Source organism: Odontesthes bonariensis, unplaced genomic scaffold, assembly GCF_027942865.1.
Source record: "Odontesthes bonariensis isolate fOdoBon6 unplaced genomic scaffold, fOdoBon6.hap1 scaffold_209, whole genome shotgun sequence".
Taxonomy (NCBI): Eukaryota; Metazoa; Chordata; class Actinopteri; order Atheriniformes; family Atherinopsidae; genus Odontesthes; species Odontesthes bonariensis.
This window is the reverse complement of record NW_027457418.1, coordinates 1-19,106: the sequence shown is the minus strand read 5'-3', so window position 1 is coordinate 19,106 and position 19,106 is coordinate 1. Positions and strand designations below refer to the sequence as shown.

Below are 19,106 nucleotides of genomic sequence, written 5' to 3'. Positions count from 1 at the left end.
ATTAATTGGCATAGTGCAATGTACTGAAGTTGTGAACATTTTAGCCTTAGATGAAAGCAATTGTGCGCATCTGGAGAATGAATCCAAGCAAGCACAAGTTTCACACTTTAGACTTCTCTCTTATTTCAGGGAGAAATAGAAAGATTCCTGAGTAAGAGTGAGTGTGTCATAGCCCTGCAAGAAAAACAGTTGATAGATGACTAAATAATGGTCTGTCAGGGCATTGGTGGTATAGTGGAGAGAATAGCTGCTTGCCAAGCAGTTGACCCGGGTTCGATTCCCGGCCAATGCATTCTCTGCTCCTTGTATAATCAGCTTTCAAATGTACCTTGCTATCTCTACCTCTGTTCAGACAATGGGTGGCTTGTAGGGAAAACACAGTCTCAAGCTAATGCACTCTAGCAACTCTTCAACCAAGGAAGCATGTTTTGCTATGACTCTTCAGTTAAAGTGATGGTCTGTTTTCTCATGTGCATTCTAAGTTCCTCCTCTACAAATCAAGTGGGGAAGATTAGATTCCCCAGTGCCGTACGACACAAAAAACGGGCCTCCCTCAAACTCAATCCAAGACGGACGGACGGACGGACGGACGGCCAGCACCTGCCAGATCACCAAATGCTCCAAGTCCGCGAACAAAAACCTTTTGTCCGACAATAGACCATGAAATTTCTCTTTTTCCGTATCATTCGTGGATGCCCATGTCATTTAATGACAAATAGCATTTGTCTTTGCTGCTCAAAATGTTATTAAGCACCGTGTTACACATCAAAGTATCAGAAAAACTTGATCATTCTTTTAGTTTTTAAAAGCCACAATGGTCCTAGAGCTGATGGAAAGAGTTAAGCGAGCCCTTCTCTAAAGAGAAGTAGTAAATCTGCTGGCTGTAAAGTGTCATTTCAAATCAAGTAGTGCGCATAGGATGACTCCTTACAAACCAACATCCTATTGAATTTGTGACAGGGCTCGATTAAATTGACATTCTAGTCATGTCATTGGAAAACAACAGCAGAAATGTCTTTGGTTTACGCTACTCACACTGCCAAAACCTGATTCCCTCATTCCCTGACCGGGAATCGAACCCCCGCCGCGGCGGTGAAAGCGCCAAATCCTAGCCACTAGACCATCAGGGACCCGAAAGCAGTGCACACGGTACAGGTTGCAAGACTGTGGTAAACTCATTCCTAACTGGCAAATTAATTGGCATAGTGCAATGTACTGAAGCTGTGAACATTTTAGCCTTAGATGAAAGCAATTGTGCGCATCTGGAGAATGAATCCAAGCAAGCACAAGTTTCACCCTTTAGACTTCTCTCTTATTTCAGGGAGAAATAGAAAGAATCCTGAGTAAGAGTGAGTGTGTAATAGCCCTGCAAGAAAAACAGTTGATAGATGACTAAATAATGGTCTGTCAGGGCATTGGTGGTATAGTGGAGAGAATAGCTGCTTGCCAAGCAGTTGACCCTGGTTCGATTCCCGGCCAATGCATTCTCTGCTCCTTGTATAATCAGCTTTCAAATGTACCTTGCTATCTCTACCTCTGTTCAGACAATGGGTGGCTTGTAGGGAAAACACAGTCTCAAGCTAATGCACTCTAGCAACTCTTCAACCAAGGACGCATGTTTTGCTATGACTCTTCAGTTAAAGTGATGGTCTGTTTTCTCCTGTGCATTCTAAGTTCCTCCTCTACAAAGCAAGTGGGGAAGATTAGATTCCCCAGTGCCGTACGACACAAAAAACGGGCCTCCCTCAAACTCAATCCAAGACGGATGGACGGATGGACGGCCAGCACCTGCCAGATCACCAAATGCTCCAAGTCCGCGGACAAAAACATTTTGTCCGACAATAGACCATGAAATTTCTCTTTTTCCGTATCATTCGTGGATGCCCATGTCATTTAATGACAAATAGCATTTGTCTTTGCTGCTCAAAATGTTATTAAGCACCGTGTTACACATCAAAGTATCAGAAAAACTTGATTATTCTTTTAGTTTTTAAAAGCCACAATGGTCCTAGAGCTGCTGGAAAGAGTTAAGCGAGCCCTTCTCTAAAGAGAAGTAGTAAATCTGCTGGCTGTAAATTGTTATTTGAAATCAAGTGGTGCGCATAGGATGACTCGTTACAAACCAACATCCTATTGAATTTGTGACAGGGCTAGATTAAATTGACATTCTAGTCATGTCATTGGAAAAAAACAGCAGAAATGTCTTTGGTTTACGCTACTCACACTGCCAAAACCTGATTCCCTCATTCCCTGACGGGGAATCGAACCCGGGCCGCGGCGGTGAAAGCGCCAAATCCTAGCCACTAGACCATCAGGGACCCGAAAGCAGTGCACACGGTACAGGTTGCAAGACTGTGGTAAACTCATTCCTAACTGGCAAATTAATTGGCATAGTGCAATGTACTGAAGTTGTGAACATTTTAGCCTTAGATGAAAGCAATTGTGCGCATCTGGAGAATGAATCCAAGCAAGCACAAGTTTCACGCTTTAGACTTCTCTCTTATTTCAGGGAGAAATAGAAAGAATCCTGAGTAAGAGTGAGTGTGTCATAGCCCTGCAAGAAAAACAGTTGATAGATGACTAAATAATGGTCTGTCAGGGCATTGGTGGTATAGTGGAGAGAATAGCTGCTTGCCAAGCAGTTGACCCGGGTTCGATTCCCGGCCAATGCATTCTCTGCTCCGTGTATAATCAGCTTTCAAATGTACCTTGCTATCTCTACCTCTGCTCAGACAATGGGTGGCTTGTAGGGAAAACACAGTCTCAAGCTAATGCACTCTAGCAACTCTTCAACCAAGGAAGCAAGTTTTGCTATGACTCTTCAGTTAAAGTGATGGTCTGTTTTCTCATGTGCATTCTAAGTTCCTCCTCTACAAAGCAAGTGGGGAAGATTAGATTCCCCAGTGCCGTACGACACAAAAAACGGGCCTCCCTCAAACTCAATCCAAGACGGACGGATGGACGGATGGACGGCCAGCACCTGCCAGATCACCAAATGCTCCAAGTCCGCGGACAAAAACATTTTGTCCGACAATAGACCATGAGATTTCTCTTTTTCCGTATCATTCGTGGATGCCCATGTCATTTAATGACAAATAGCATTTGTCTTTGCTGCTCAAAATGTTATTAAGCACCGTGTTACACATCAAAGTATCAGAAAAACTTGATTATTCTTTTAGTTTTTAAAAGCCACAATGGTCCTAGAGCTGCTGGAAAGAGTTAAGCGAGCCCTTCTCTAAAGAGAAGTAGTAAATCTGCTGGCTGTAAAGTGTTATTTGAAATCAAGTGGTGCGCATAGGATGACTCGTTACAAACCAACATCCTATTGAATTTGTGACAGGGCTAGATTAAATTGACATTCTAGTCATGTCATTGGAAAACAACAGCAGAAATGTCTTTGGTTTACGCTACTCACACTGCCAAAACCTGATTCCCTCATTCCCTGACCGGGAATCGAACCCCCGCCGCGGCGGTGAAAGCGCCAAATCCTAGCCACTAGACCATCAGGGACCCGAAAGCAGTGCACACGGTACAGGTTGCAAGACTGTGGTAAACTCATTCCTAACTGGCAAATTAATTGGCATAGTGCAATGTACTGAAGCTGTGAACATTTTAGCCTTAGATGAAAGCAATTGTGCGCATCTGGAGAATGAATCCAAGCAAGCACAAGTTTCACGCTTTAGACTTCTCTCTTATTTCAGGGAGAAATAGAAAGAATCCTGAGTAAGAGTGAGTGTGTAATAGCCCTGCAAGAAAAACAGTTGATAGATGACTAAATAATGGTCTGTCAGGGCATTGGTGGTATAGTGGAGAGAATAGCTGCTTGCCAAGCAGTTGACCCTGGTTCGATTCCCGGCCAATGCATTCTCTGCTCCTTGTATAATCAGCTTTCAAATGTACCTTGCTATCTCTACCTCTGTTCAGACAATGGGTGGCTTGTAGGGAAAACACAGTCTCAAGCTAATGCACTCTAGCAACTCTTCAAACAAGGAAGCATGTTTTGCTATGACTCTTCAGTTAAAGTGATGGTCTGTTTTCTCATGTGCATTCTAAGTTCCTCCTCTACAAAGCAAGTGGGGAAGATTAGATTCCACAGTGCCGTACGACACAAAAAACGGGCCTCCCTCAAACTCAATCCAAGACGGACGGACGGATGGACGGCCAGCACCTGCCAGATCACCAAATGCTCCAAGTCCGCGGACAAAAACATTTTGTCCGACAATAGACCATGAGATTTCTCTTTTTCCGTATCATTCGTGGATGCCCATGTCATTTAATGACAAATAGCATTTGTCTTTGCTGCTCAAAATGTTATTAAGCACCGTGTTACACATCAAAGTATCAGAAAAACTTGATCATTCTTTTAGTTTTTAAAAGCCACAATGGTCCTAGAGCTGCTGGAAAGAGTTAAGCGAGCCCTTCTCTAAAGGGAAGTAGTAAATCTGCTGGCTGTAAAGTGTTATTTCAAATCAAGTGGTGCGCATAGGATGACTCCTTACAAACCAACGTCCTATTGAATTTGTGACAGGGCTCGATTAAATTGACATTCTAGTCATGTCATTGAAAAACAACAGCAGAAATGTCATTGGTTTACGCTACTCACAGTGCCAAAATGTGGGTCCCTCATTCCCTGACCGGGAATCGAAACCAGGCCGCGGCGGTGAGAGCGCCAAATCCTAGCCACTAGACCATCAGGGACCCGAAAGCAGTGCACACGGTACAGGTTGCAAGACTGTGGTAAACTCATTCCTAACTGGCAAATTAATTGGCATAGTGCAATGTACTGAAGTTGTGAACATTTTAGCCTTAGATGAAAGCAATTGTGCGCATCTGGAGAATGAATCCAAGCAAGCACAAGTTTCACACTTTAGACTTCTCTCTTATTTCAGGGAGAAATAGAAAGATTCCTGAGTAAGAGTGAGTGTGTCATAGCCCTGCAAGAAAAACAGTTGATAGATGACTAAATAATGGTCTGTCAGGGCATTGGTGGTATAGTGGAGAGAATAGCTGCTTGCCAAGCAGTTGACCCGGGTTCGATTCCCGGCCAATGCATTCTCTGCTCCTTGTATAATCAGCTTTCAAATGTACCTTGCTATCTCTACCTCTGTTCAGACAATGGGTGGCTTGTAGGGAAAACACAGTCTCAAGCTAATGCACTCTAGCAACTCTTCAACCAAGGAAGCATGTTTTGCTATGACTCTTCAGTTAAAGTGATGGTCTGTTTTCTCATGTGCATTCTAAGTTCCTCCTCTACAAATCAAGTGGGGAAGATTAGATTCCCCAGTGCCGTACGACACAAAAAACGGGCCTCCCTCAAACTCAATCCAAGACGGACGGACGGACGGACGGACGGCCAGCACCTGCCAGATCACCAAATGCTCCAAGTCCGCGAACAAAAACCTTTTGTCCGACAATAGACCATGAAATTTCTCTTTTTCCGTATCATTCGTGGATGCCCATGTCATTTAATGACAAATAGCATTTGTCTTTGCTGCTCAAAATGTTATTAAGCACCGTGTTACACATCAAAGTATCAGAAAAACTTGATCATTCTTTTAGTTTTTAAAAGCCACAATGGTCCTAGAGCTGATGGAAAGAGTTAAGCGAGCCCTTCTCTAAAGAGAAGTAGTAAATCTGCTGGCTGTAAAGTGTCATTTCAAATCAAGTAGTGCGCATAGGATGACTCCTTACAAACCAACATCCTATTGAATTTGTGACAGGGTTAGATTAAATTGACATTCTAGTCATGTCATTGGAAAACAACAGCAGAAATGTCTTTGGTTTACGCTACTCACAGTGCCAAAACCTGGTTCCCTCATTCCCTGACCGGGAATCGAACCCGGGCCGCGGCAGTGAGAGCGCCGAATCCTAGCCACTAGACCATCAGGGACCTGGAAGCAGTGCACACGGTACAGGTTGCAAGACTGTGGTAAACTCTTCCTAACTGGCAAATTAATTGGAATAGTGCAATGTACTGAAGTTGTGAACATTTTAGCCTCAGATGAAAGCAATTGTGCGCATCTGGAGAATGAATCCAAGCAAGCACAAGTTTCACGCTTTAGACTTCTCTCTTATTTCAGGGAGAAATAGAAAGATTCCTGAGTAAGAGTGAGTGTGTCATAGCCCTGCAAGAAAAACAGTTGATAGATGACTACATAAGGGTCTGTCAGGGCATTGGTGGTATAGTGGAGAGAATAGCTGCTTGCCAAGCAGTGTACCCGGGGATCGATTCCCGGCCAATGCATACTCTGCTCCTTGTATAATCAGCGTTCAAATGTACCTTGCTATCTCTACCTCTGATCAGACAATGGGTGGCTTGTAGGGAAAACACAGTCTCAAGCTAATGCACTCTAGCAACTCTTCAACCAAGGAAGCATGTTTTGCTATGACTCTTCAGTTAAAGTGATGGTCTGTTATCTCATGTGCATTCTAAGTTCCTCCTCTACAAAGCAAGTGGGGAAGATTAGATTCCCCAGTGCCGTACGACACAAAAAACGGGCCTCCCTCAAACTCAATCCAAGACGGACGGATGGACGGATGGACGGATGGACGGCCAGCACCTGCCAGATCACCAAATGCTCCAAGTCCGCGGACAAAAACATTTTGTCCGACAATAGACCATGAGATTTCTCTTTTTCCGTATCATTCGTGGATGCCCATGTCATTTAATGACAAATAGCATTTGTCTTTGCTGCTCAAAATGTTATTAAGCACCGTGTTACACATCAAAGTATCAGAAAAACTTGATTATTCTTTTAGTTTTTAAAAGCCACAATGGTCCTAGAGCTGCTGGAAAGAGTTAAGCGAGCCCTTCTCTAAAGAGAAGTAGTAAATCTGCTGGCTGTAAAGTGTTATTTGAAATCAAGTGGTGCGCATAGGATGACTCGTTACAAACCAACATCCTATTGAATTTGTGACAGGGCTAGATTAAATTGACATTCTAGTCATGTCATTGGAAAACAACAGCAGAAATGTCTTTGGTTTACGCTACTCACACTGCCAAAACCTGATTCCCTCATTCCCTGACCGGGAATCGAACCCGGGCCGCGGCGGTGAAAGCGCCAAATCCTAGCCACTAGACCATCAGGGACCCGAAAGCAGTGCACACGGTACAGGTTGCAAGACTGTGGTAAACTCATTCCTAACTGGCAAATTAATTGGCATAGTGCAATGTACTGAAGCTGTGAACATTTTAGCCTTAGATGAAAGCAATTGTGCGCATCTGGAGAATGAATCTAAGCAAGCACAAGTTTCACGCTTTAGACTTCTCTCTTATTTCAGGGAGAAATACAACGATTCCTGAGTAAGAGTGAGTGTGTAATAGCCCTGCAAGAAAAACAGTTGATAGATGACTAAATAATGGTCTGTCAGGGCATTGGTGGTATAGTGGAGAGAATAGCTGCTTGCCAAGCAGTTGACCCAGGTTCGATTCCCGGCCAATGCATTCTCTGCTCCGTGTATAATCAGCTTTCAAATGTACCTTGCTATCTCTACCTCTGCTCAGACAATGGGTGGCTTGTAGGGAAAACACAGTCTCAAGCTAATGCACTCTAGCAACTCTTCAACCAAGGAAGCTAGTTTTGCTATGACTCTTCAGTTAAAGTGATGGTCTGTTTTCTCATGTGCATTCTAAGTTCCTCCTCTACAAAGCAAGTGGGGAAGATTAGATTCCCCAGTGCCGTACGACACAAAAAACGGGCCTCCCTCAAACTCAATCCAAGACGGACGGACGGATGGACGGCCAGCACCTGCCAGATCACCAAATGCTCCAAGTCCGCGGACAAAAACATTTTGTCCGACAATAGACCATGAGATTTCTCTTTTTCCGTATCATTCGTGGATGCCCATGTCATTTAATGACAAATAGCATTTGTCTTTGCTGCTCAAAATGTTATTAAGCACCGTGTTACACATCAAAGTATCAGAAAAACTTGATCATTCTTTTAGTTTTTAAAAGCCACAATGGTCCTAGAGCTGCTGGAAAGAGTTAAGCGAGCCCTTCTCTAAAGAGAAGTAGTAAATCTGCTGGCTGTAAAGTGTTATTTGAAATCAAGTGGTGCGCATAGGATGACTCGTTACAAACCAACATCCTATTGAATTTGTGACAGGGCTAGATTAAATTGACATTCTAGTCATGTCATTGGAAAACAACAGCAGAAATGTCTTTGGTTTACGCTACTCACACTGCCAAAGCCTGATTCCCTCATTCCCTGACCGGGAATCGAACCCGGGCCGCGGCGGTGAAAGCGCCAAATCCTAGCCACTAGACCATCAGGGACCCGAAAGCAGTGCACACGGTACAGGTTGCAAGACTGTGGTAAACTCATTCCTAACTGGCAAATTAATTGGCATAGTGCAATGTACTGAAGTTGTGAACATTTTAGCCTTAGATGAAAGCAATTGTGCGCATCTGGAGAATGAATCCAAGCAAGCACAAGTTTCACGCTTTAGACTTCTCTCTTATTTCAGGGAGAAATAGAAAGATTCCTGAGTAAGAGTGAGTGTGTCATAGCCCTGCAAGAAAAACAGTTGATAGATGACTAAATAAGGGCCTGTCAGGGCATTGGTGGTATGGTGGAGAGAATAGCTGCTTGCCAAGCAGTTGACCCTGGTTCGATTCCCGGCCAATGCATTCTCTGCTCCGTGTATAATCAGCTTTCAAATGTATCTTGCTATCTCTACCTCTGTTCAGACAATGGGTGGCTTGTAGGGAAAACACAGTCTCAAGCTAATGCACTCTAGCAACTCTTCAACCAAGGAAGCATGTTTTGCTATGACTCTTCAGTTAAAGTGATGGTCTGTTTTCTCATGTGCATTCTAAGTTCCTCCTCTACAAAGCAAGTGGGGAAGATTAGATTCCCCAGTGCCGTACGACACAAAAAACGGGCCTCCCTCAAACTCAATCCAAGACGGACGGACGGACGGATGGACGGCCAGCACCTGCCAGATCACCAAATGCTCCAAAAACATTTTGTCCGACAATAGACCATGAAATTTCTCTTTTTCCGTATCATTCGTGGATGCCCATGTCATTTAATGACAAATAGCATTTGTCTTTGCTGCTCAAAATGTTATTAAGCACCGTGTTACACATCAAAGTATCAGAAAAACTTGATTATTCTTTTAGTTTTTAAAAGCCACAATGGTCCTAGAGCTGCTGGAAAGAGTTAAGCGAGCCCTTCTCTAAAGAGAAGTAGTAAATCTGCTGGCTGTAAAGTGTTATTTCAAATCAAGTGGTGCGCATAGGATGACTCGTTACAAACCAACATCCTATTGAATTTGTGACAGGGCTAGATTAAATTGACATCCTAGTCATGTCATTGGAAAACAACAGCAGAAATGTCTTTGGTTTACGCTACTCACACTGCCAAAACCTGATTCCCTCATTCCCTGACCGGGAATCGAACCCGGGCCGCGGCAGTGAAAGCGCCAAATCCTAACCACTAGACCATAAGGGACCCGAAAGCAGTGCACACGGTACAGGTTGCAAGACTGTGGTAAACTCATTCCTAACTGGCAAATTAATTGGCATAGTGCAATGTACTGAAGTTGTGAACATTTTAGCCTTAGATGAAAGCAATTGTGCGCATCTGGAGAATGAATCCAAGCAAGCACAAGTTTCACGCTTTAGACTTCTCTCTCATTTCAGGGAGAAATAGAAAGAATCCTGAGTAAGAGTGAGTGTGTCATAGCCCTGCAAGAAAAACAGTTGATAGATGACTAAATAATGGTCTGTCAGGGCATTGGTGGTATAGTGGAGAGAATAACTGCTTGCCAAGCAGTTGACCCGGGTTCAATTCCCGGCCAATGCATTCTCTGCTCCGTGTATAATCAGCTTTCAAATGTACCTTGCTATCTCTACCTCTGCTCAGACAATGGGTGGCTTGTAGGGAAAACACAGTCTCAAGCTAATGCACTCTAGCAACTCTTCAACCAAGGAAGCAAGTTTTGCTATGACTCTTCAGTTAAAGTGATGGTCTGTTTTCTCATGTGCATTCTAAGTTCCTCCTCTACAAAGCAAGTGGGGAAGATTAGATTCCCCAGTGCCGTACGACACAAAAAACGGGCCTCCCTCAAACTCAATCCAAGACGGACGGACGGATGGACGGCCAGCACCTGCCAGATCACCAAATGCTCCAAGTCCGCGGACAAAAACATTTTGTCCGACAATAGACCATGAAATTTCTCTTTTTCCGTATCATTCGTGGATGCCCATGTCATTTAATGACAAATAGCATTTGTCTTTGCTGCTCAAAATGTTATTAAGCACCGTGTTACACATCAAAGTATCAGAAAAACTTGATCATTCTTTTAGTTTTTAAAAGCCACAATGGTCCTAGAGCTGCTGGAAAGAGTTAAGCGAGCCCTTCTCTAAAGAGAAGTAGTAAATCTGCTGGCTGTAAAGTGTTATTTGAAATCAAGTGGTGCGCATAGGATGACTCGTTACAAACCAACATCCTATTGAATTTGTGACAGGGCTAGATTAAATTGACATTCTAGTCATGTCATTGGAAAAAAACAGCAGAAATGTCTTTGGTTTACGCTACACACACTGCCAAAACCTTATTCCCTCATTCCCTGACCGGTAATCGAACCCGGGTCGCGGCGGTGAAAGCGCTAAATCCTAGCCACTAGACCATCAGGGACCCGAAAGCAGTGCACACGGTACAGGTTGCAAGACTGTGGTAAACTCATTCCTAACTTTCAAATTAATTGGCATAGTGCAATGTACTGAAGTTGTGAACATTTTAGCCTTAGATGAAAGCAATTGTGCGCATCTGGAGAATGAATCCAAGCAAGCACAAGTTTCACCCTTTAGACTTCTCTCTTATTTCAGGGAGAAATAGAAAGAATCCTGAGTAAGAGTGAGTGTGTCATAGCCCTGCAAGAAAAACAGTTGATAGATGACTAAATAAGGGTCTGTCAGGGCATTGGTGGTATAGTGGAGAGAATAGCTGCTTGCCAAGCAGTTGACCCGGGTTCGATACCCGGCCAATGCATTCTCTGCTCCGTGCATAATCAGCTTTCAAATGTACCTTGCTATCTCTATCTCTGCTCAGACAATGGGTGGCTTGTAGGGAAAACACAGTCTCAAGCTAATGCACTCTAGCAACTCTTAAACCAAGGAAGCATGTTTTGCTATGACTCTTCAGTTAAAGTGATGGTCTGTTTTCTCATGTGCATTCTAAGTTCTTCCTCTACAAAGCAAGTGGGGAAGATTAGATTCCACAGTGCCGTACGACACAAAAAACGGGCCTCCCTCAAACTCAATCCAAGACGGATGGACGGCCAGCACCTGCCAGATCACCAAATGCTCCAAGTCCGCGGACAAAAACATTTTGTCCGACAATAGACCATGAAATTTCTCTTTTTCCGTATCATTCGTGGATGCCCATGTCATTTAATGACAAATAGCATTTGTCTTTGCTGCTCAAAATGTTATTAAGCACCGTGTTACACATCAAAGTATCAGAAAAACTTGATTATTCTTTTAGTTTTTAAAAGCCACAATGGTCCTAGAGCTTTTGGAAAGAGTTAAGCGAGCCCTTCTCTAAAGAGAAGTAGTAAATCTGCTGGCTGTAAAGTGTTATTTGAAATCAAGTGGTGCGCATAGGATGACTCGTTACAAACCAACATCCTATTGAATTTGTGACAGGGCTAGATTAAATTGACATTCTAGTCATGTCATTGGAAAACAACAGCAGAAATGTCTTTGGTTTACGCTACTCACACTGCCAAAACCTGATTCCCTCATTCCCTGACCGGGAATCGAACCCGGGCCGCAGCAGTGAAAGCGCCAAATCCTAACCACTAGACCATCAGGGACCCGAAAGCAGTGCACACGGTACAGGTTGCAAGACTGTGGTAAACTCATTCCTAACTGGCAAATTAATTGGCATAGTGCAATGTACTGAAGTTTTGAACATTTTAGCCTTAGATGAAAGCAATTGTGCGCATCTGGAGAATGAATCCAAGCAAGCACAAGTTTCACGCTTTAGACTTCTCTCTTATTTCAGGGAGAAATAGAAAGAATCCTGAGTAAGAGTGAGTGTGTCATAGCCCTGCAAGAAAAACAGTTGATAGATGACTAAATAATGGTCTGTCAGGGCATTGGTGGTATAGTGGAGAGAATAGCTGCTTGCCAAGCAGTTGACCCAGGTTCGATTCCCGGCCAATGCATTCTCTGCTCCGTGTATAATCAGCTTTCAAATGTACCTTGCTATCTCTACCTCTGCTCAGACAATGGGTGGCTTGTAGGGAAAACACAGTCTCAAGCTAATGCACTCTAGCAACTCTTCAACCAAGGAAGCAAGTTTTGCTATGACTCTTCAGTTAAAGTGATGGTCTGTTTTCTCATGTGCATTCTAAGTTCCTCCTCTACAAAGCAAGTGGGGAAGATTAGATTCAACAGTGCCGTACGACACAAAAAACGGGCCTCCCTCAAACTCAATCCAAGACGGATGGACGGCCAGCACCTGCCAGATCACCAAATGCTCCAAGTCCGCGGACAAAAACATTTTGTCCGACAATAGACCATGAAATTTCTCTTTTTCCGTATCATTCGTGGATGCCCATGTCATTTAATGACAAATAGCATTTGTCTTTGCTGCTCAAAATGTTATTAAGCACCGTGTTACACATCAAAGTATCAGAAAAACTTGACTATTCTTTTAGTTTTTAAAAGCCACAATGGTCCTAGAGCTGCTGGAAAGAGTTAAGCGAGCCCTTCTCTAAAGAGAAGTAGTAAATCTGCTGGCTGTAAAGTGTTATTTGAAATCAAGTGGTGCGCATAGGATGACTCGTTACAAACCAACATCCTATTGAATTTGTGACAGGGCTAGATTAAATTGACATTCTAGTCATGTCATTGGAAAACAACAGCAGAAATGTCTTTGGTTTACGCTACTCACACTGCCAAAGCCTGATTCCCTCATTCCCTGACCGGGAATCGAACCCGGGCCGCGGCGGTGAAAGCCCCAAATCCTAGCCACTAGACCATCAGGGACCCGAAAGCAGTGCACACGGTACAGGTTGCAAGACTGTGGTAAACTCATTCCTAACTGGCAAATTAATTGGCATAGTGCAATGTACTGAAGTTGTGAACATTTTAGCCTTAGATGAAAGCAATTGTGCGCATCTGGAGAATGAATCCAAGCAAGCACAAGTTTCACGCTTTAGACTTCTCTCTTATTTCAGGGAGAAATAGAAAGAATCCTGAGTAAGAGTGAGTGTGTCATAGCCCTGCAAGAAAAACAGTTGATAGATGACTAAATAATGGTCTGTCAGGGCATTGGTGGTATAGTGGAGAGAATAGCTGCTTGCCAAGCAGTTGACCCGGGTTCGATTCCCGGCCAATGCATTCTCTGCTCCGTGTATAATCAGCTTTCAAATGTACCTTGCTTTCTCAAACCTCTGTGCAGACAATGGGTGGCTTGTAGGGAAAACACAGTCTCAAGCTAATGCACTCTAGCAACTCTTCAACCAAGGAAGCATGTTTTGCTATGACTCTTCAGTTAAAGTGATGGTCTGTTTTCTCATGTGCATTCTAAGTTCCTCCTCTACAAAGCAAGTGGGGAAGATTAGATTCCCCAGTGCCGTACGACACAAAAAACGGGCCTCCCTCAAACTCAATCCAAGACGGACGGACGGACGGATGGACGGCCAGCACCTGCCAGATCACCAAATGCTCCAAGTCCGCGGACAAAAACATTTTGTCCGACAATAGACCATGAAATTTCTCTTTTTCCGTATCATTCGTGGATGCCCATGTCATTTAATGACAAATAGCATTTGTCTTTGCTGCTCAAAATGTTATTAAGCACCGTGTTACACATCAAAGTATCAGAAAAACTTGATTATTCTTTTAGTTTTTAAAAGCCACAATGGTCCTAGAGCTGCTGGAAAGAGTTAAGCGAGCCCTTCTCTAAAGAGAAGTAGTAAATCTGCTGGCTGTAAAGTGTTATTTCAAATCAAGTGGTGCGCATAGGATGACTCGTTACAAACCAACATCCTATTGAATTTGTGACAGGGCTAGATTAAATTGACATTCTAGTCATGTCATTGGAAAACAACAGCAGAAATGTCTTTGGTTTACGCTACTCACACTGCCAAAACCTGATTCCCTCATTCCCTGACCGGGAATCGAACCCGGGCCGCGGCGGTGAAAGCCCCAAATCCTAGCCACTAGACCATCAGGGACCCGAAAGCAGTGCACACGGTACAGGTTGCAAGACTGTGGTAAACTCATTCCTAACTGGCAAATTAATTGGCATAGTGCAATGTACTGAAGTTGTGAACATTTTAGCCTTAGATGAAAGCAATTGTGCGCATCTGGAGAATGAATCCAAGCAAGCACAAGTTTCACGCTTTAGACTTCTCTCTTATTTCAGGGAGAAATACAACGATTCCTGAGTAAGAGTGAGTGTGTCATAGCCCTGCAAGAAAAACAGTTGATAGATGACTAAATAATGGTCTGTCAGGGCATTGGTGGTATAGTGGAGAGAATAGCTGCTTGCCAAGCAGTTGACCTGGGTTCGATTCCCGGCCAATGCATTCTCTGCTCCGTGTATAATCAGCTTTCAAATGTACCTTGCTATCTCTACCTCTGCTCAGACAATGGGTGGCTTATAGGGAAAACACAGTCTCAAGCTAATGCACTCTAGCAACTCTTCAACCAAGGAAGCAAGTTTTGCTATGACTCTTCAGTTAAAGTGATGGTCTGTTTTCTCATGTGCATTCTAAGTTCCTCCTCTACAAAGCAAGTGGGGAAGATTAGATTCCCCAGTGCCGTACGACACAAAAAACGGGCCTCCCTCAAACTCAATCCAAGACGGACGGACGGATGGACGGCCAGCACCTGCCAGATCACCAAATGCTCCAAGTCCGCGGACAAAAACATTTTGTCCGACAATAGACCATGAAATTTCTCTTTTTCCGTATCATTCGTGGATGCCCATGTCATTTAATGACAAATAGCATTTGTCTTTGCTGCTCAAAATGTTATTAAGCACCGTGTTACACATCAAAGTATCAGAAAAACTTGATTATTCTTTTAGTTTTTAAAAGCCACAATGGTCCTAGAGCTGCTGGAAAGAGTTAAGCGAGCCCTTCTCTAAAGAGAAGTAGTAAATCTGCTGGCTGTAAAGTGTTATTTCAAATCAAGTGGTGCGCATAGGATGACTCGTTACAAACCAACGTCCTATTGAATTTGTGACAGGGCTAGATTAAATTGACATTCTAGTCATGTCATTGGAAAAAAACAGCAGAAATGTCTTTGGTTTACGCTACTCACACTGCCAAAACCTGATTCCCTCATTCCCTGACCGGGAATGGAACCCGGGCCGCGGCGGTGAAAGGGCCAAATCCTAGCCACTAGACCATCAGGGACCCGAAAGCAGTGCACACGGTACAGGTTGCAAGACTGTGGTAAACTCATTCCTAACTGGCAAATTAATTGGCATAGTGCAATGTACTGAAGTTGTGAACATTTTATCCTTAGATGAAAGCAATTGTGCGCATCTGGAGAATGAATCCAAGCAAGCACAAGTTTCACGCTTTAGACTTCTCTCTTATTTCAGGGAGAAATAGAAAGAATCCTGAGTAAGAGTGAGTGTGTCATAGCCCTGCAAGAAAAACAGTTGATAGATGACTAAATAATGGTCTGTCAGGGCATTGGTGGTATAGTGGAGAGAATAGTATGGGATCAAAAAAGGGTCATAAAGATTTTGTACTTGTACAATGATGTTCACATGTGTAATAAAGTTTTGAAGTTGTAAAAACATTTTGTGCACGTGTAACAAAGTTTTGAAGTTATAAAAATAGTTTGTGCATGTGTAACAAAGTTTTGAAGTTGTAAAAATAGTTTGTGTATGTGTAACAAAGTTTTGAAGTTGTAAAAACATTTTCTGCACGTGTACAACTAAATCCGACAGACACACAAATTTCCCACCTTCAAGTACGACCCTGAAGTTACAAGTTTACAAAACTCAAGTTACGAGTACGAATTTTGACCCTGTTTTGACGCCTGAGTGAATAGCCAATCAGCACGTTGCTTACTGACTTGCCAATCAACCCGGTGCCCACCCACGCGCCAACCAACCATCCAATCAAGGAGCAGCAATTTCTGCCGGCCGGGATCTGAGCGCCAACGACACTCAGTGGGCACACGTTGGTACTGATGGAGGAAAAACAGGATGGAGTCAAACGCTTCTGCTCAGGTAAGTTAATTAAAGATATCGGCAATTTCACGATGTAGCAAAAGTTTCTCAACGTCGTCATATAAGCGGTCATATAGGCCTAACGATGTGAAATGACAGGTGCCGTGCCAAAAGTTGATTGCTGCCAGAAATTGATTTCCGGTACGCGGGAGCGCGCACAGTCTGTTCAATTTGAAAAGCGTAGCTCAGTGTGTCACTCACCACACCTGATTCAAATGATCAGCTCGCCATCAAGCTCAGCAGTGGCCTGATAAGGAGCCATTCATTTGAATCAGGTGTGTTGGAGCAGGGGATATAAAACATGCAGGGCAGTGGGTCCCGAGGACCGGAATGAAGAAACGCTGGTATGTGGCTCATATATGTGAGACGATAATGACGATCGTGTGTTGACTATAATCATCAAATTATGTTTTTTTTTTTATCTGTGTTTATGTGTTTATCGTTGTTGGATAGATGGTGATTTATATCTGGCTTACATTAAGGCTTATAAAGACATTTGGATACTGGATATTTCTTTATGGTCTCAAAATGACTTTTTATCACTCTGCAGAGTTATATTTACAAGATTTGACCGTTATATCCCTACCTGACAGGCAGCGTACCTTTTGTGATGGATACTCCCACAGGAGTCTATTTGGTGTTGCTAATGTTTAGATTTTATGATAGATAGGCTACATCTGTATATTTTTGGAGTTCATAAATTGCACAGAATGTATTATACACTTGCTTATGGGGGAGGTATAAATGATAACCTCTTCAACTCCTCTATGGCATGACGTGATGGTGGGCAGGCATATTCTGGACCGACTGCAGTCCAGGTTGGAGCAGGCATTGCAGCGACTGCCCTTGGACCTGGACTATCTCGAGTTCATATGCATGAGTGAATTGACTCTGATTATGTCACTCTCTGCTCACGTAGACTTCACACAGGAGCTAAGTTAAATGGTGTTTGTGCGAATTGGCTTGGTTATTCTGCAGGGTTCCTAGGTTTTGATAAAACCTGCAATAGTCATGGAAAGCCCCCAAGTTGGTCTAATATTTACAGCCAATTCAGACATTTATGTATCTTGTTCACACGTTCCAATCAGTCCACAGACAGAAGTTAGATGCCAAAGATAAAAAACTATTGTATTCTTGGATTTAATGTTACACCACTTTGATAAATAAGGTCCACTGACTGCAGTGACAAATGAAAATGTTCTTCCTTCTTTCTTTTAGGTATTTGAAGGTCTTCTCCAGCTGCACACCCTCATCAGCACTGAATTAGATGGGAGAAGAAAAGCAGTTATAGTGGACAGGACTGCTGGAGAAAGGGGGTGTCCAAAGTTGGTTATTTCCAAAGACCACCTCCAGCATTTGATTGAAATCGACTTCTCTGTGCCCTGTATTTCCAAACTGCTGGGTGTATCAGTGAGCACAATCAAACGCAGAATGCGACAGTGGGGCCTCTCAAAAAGGGAAGGCTACAGTAAAATGACAGATGATGAACTTGACAGCTTGGTCTCTGCCGTCAAGCAAGACTCCCCAAATTTGGGTTGGTGCTTTTTACAGAAATATTTTCTTTGAATCATCATGATCACTTGTCCATAGCATTACAAAAAAATGTGTGCCATAATAGTAACTTTTGAAATGACAGGGTTTTCCACAAGCGCCAGCTGGCGGCCATATAGGCTACACAATTAAGTCTAGCCGGCTACTTTAATGACTTATTTTTATTGCCTATAGGCTATAAATATTATTTTTCGATTTTAATCAAATTAAATGTTTTTCTAACAGACTGACAATAATGCCAAACTGAGCCGCAATCGGTGAAATGAAGACGTGCATAGCATCCAGGATGTGACGGTTGTGCGTAACCAACAACTCCTCCCATGTTAGATGAATATTACTGGGATTTCTTGTCCCGTCCGAATTGGTCATTTCTTCTCCTTGGCGTCGTCAGGTTAACCAACATTACCATACGTCCCCCCCATTGAACTAGTCCCGTCCGAATAGGGCTTTAGTGGAAAGTCCTGGACATTATCATAATGGTTTAGGTCCAGAATACATGAATGACATGCTAACTGAGTATAAACCCAGCAGAGCTCTGAGATCTGCTGACTCAGGTCAGATAGTGGAGCCCAGAGTTCAAACTAGACACGGTGAAGCAGCTTTTAGCTGTTATGCTGCACACAACTGGAACAAACTACCAGCAGAACTGAAATCAGCCCCAACTGTAAGCACTTTTAAATCCAGGTTAAAAACATTTCTCTTTCGGTGTGCTTATGGTTGAGTTTATATCTTTCTTTTTCCCCTCTTCTTTGATTGCTTTTAACTGTGTTTTTAAATTTTTTTCGCTTTCATTTTATTTATTTTATCATTTTATTCGGACCGAATAAAATGATTTGCCGAGCTTCCTGCCTGTCATCCGTCCCCACGTCCCTCCCCGTTTCACTCGCTCTGCTCATGGTGCGTTCAAGTTGTACTCGGGAGTCGGGTACACGCAAACTACAAAGCAGGCCGTGCTAACATTAGCCTGGTAGATCACAAGTTGTTTATATTCGGACAAGGCGAGCGCGAGAATAGCTTTGGTGGACGCGGTAACTGGAACGCTGATAACTCGGCTGTGACGTCATTCCCAGCTTCCCAACATTTCATTCATATATTGTTTTTATATTATTGTAGTTGATGTTTAATAATGTATTTCTGTGGTGTTTATGTTTCCCAAATCCTCACAAAGATCATGTACCTACATGCTGCCAATAACAATAAGGCATCAACAGCCCAAGATTTCTTCCTTCAGGCTGTAGAGACACATGGTTTTCCATCCAGGTAACATGCTATGTCTTGTTTTGAGGTTGCTCTTTATGTTTACATTAGATTTTTTGAAAATTTTAAAAGAAATGTAAA

General features: G+C 43.1%; 14 non-coding genes across 14 annotated transcripts; 6 read left to right on the top strand and 8 right to left on the bottom strand.

Moving 5' to 3' along the window:
* Positions 1–220: 220 nt before the first annotated feature.
* On the top strand, positions 221–292 carry trnag-gcc (transfer RNA glycine (anticodon GCC)). Its single transcript has one exon. It is a non-coding gene; the product is annotated as a tRNA-Gly (tRNA).
* Positions 293–2,246: 1,954 nt separating this feature from the next.
* trnae-uuc (transfer RNA glutamic acid (anticodon UUC)) lies at positions 2,247–2,318 on the bottom strand. Its single transcript has one exon. It is a non-coding gene; the product is annotated as a tRNA-Glu (tRNA).
* Positions 2,319–2,600: 282 nt separating this feature from the next.
* On the top strand, positions 2,601–2,672 carry trnag-gcc (transfer RNA glycine (anticodon GCC)). Its single transcript has one exon. It is a non-coding gene; the product is annotated as a tRNA-Gly (tRNA).
* A 2,308-nt stretch (positions 2,673–4,980) lies between these two features.
* trnag-gcc (transfer RNA glycine (anticodon GCC)) lies at positions 4,981–5,052 on the top strand. Its single transcript has one exon. It is a non-coding gene; the product is annotated as a tRNA-Gly (tRNA).
* Positions 5,053–5,818: 766 nt separating this feature from the next.
* trnae-cuc (transfer RNA glutamic acid (anticodon CUC)) lies at positions 5,819–5,890 on the bottom strand. The gene has a single exon. It is a non-coding gene; the product is annotated as a tRNA-Glu (tRNA).
* A 1,128-nt stretch (positions 5,891–7,018) lies between these two features.
* trnae-uuc (transfer RNA glutamic acid (anticodon UUC)) lies at positions 7,019–7,090 on the bottom strand. The gene has a single exon. It is a non-coding gene; the product is annotated as a tRNA-Glu (tRNA).
* A 1,116-nt stretch (positions 7,091–8,206) lies between these two features.
* trnae-uuc (transfer RNA glutamic acid (anticodon UUC)) lies at positions 8,207–8,278 on the bottom strand. The gene has a single exon. It is a non-coding gene; the product is annotated as a tRNA-Glu (tRNA).
* Positions 8,279–9,386: 1,108 nt separating this feature from the next.
* On the bottom strand, positions 9,387–9,458 carry trnae-uuc (transfer RNA glutamic acid (anticodon UUC)). The gene has a single exon. It is a non-coding gene; the product is annotated as a tRNA-Glu (tRNA).
* A 282-nt stretch (positions 9,459–9,740) lies between these two features.
* trnag-gcc (transfer RNA glycine (anticodon GCC)) lies at positions 9,741–9,812 on the top strand. Its single transcript has one exon. It is a non-coding gene; the product is annotated as a tRNA-Gly (tRNA).
* A 1,942-nt stretch (positions 9,813–11,754) lies between these two features.
* trnae-uuc (transfer RNA glutamic acid (anticodon UUC)) lies at positions 11,755–11,826 on the bottom strand. The gene has a single exon. It is a non-coding gene; the product is annotated as a tRNA-Glu (tRNA).
* Positions 11,827–12,934: 1,108 nt separating this feature from the next.
* Positions 12,935–13,006, bottom strand: trnae-uuc (transfer RNA glutamic acid (anticodon UUC)). Its single transcript has one exon. It is a non-coding gene; the product is annotated as a tRNA-Glu (tRNA).
* A 282-nt stretch (positions 13,007–13,288) lies between these two features.
* On the top strand, positions 13,289–13,360 carry trnag-gcc (transfer RNA glycine (anticodon GCC)). The gene has a single exon. It is a non-coding gene; the product is annotated as a tRNA-Gly (tRNA).
* Positions 13,361–14,127: 767 nt separating this feature from the next.
* trnae-uuc (transfer RNA glutamic acid (anticodon UUC)) lies at positions 14,128–14,199 on the bottom strand. Its single transcript has one exon. It is a non-coding gene; the product is annotated as a tRNA-Glu (tRNA).
* Positions 14,200–14,481: 282 nt separating this feature from the next.
* Positions 14,482–14,553, top strand: trnag-gcc (transfer RNA glycine (anticodon GCC)). Its single transcript has one exon. It is a non-coding gene; the product is annotated as a tRNA-Gly (tRNA).
* Positions 14,554–19,106: the final 4,553 nt, after the last annotated feature.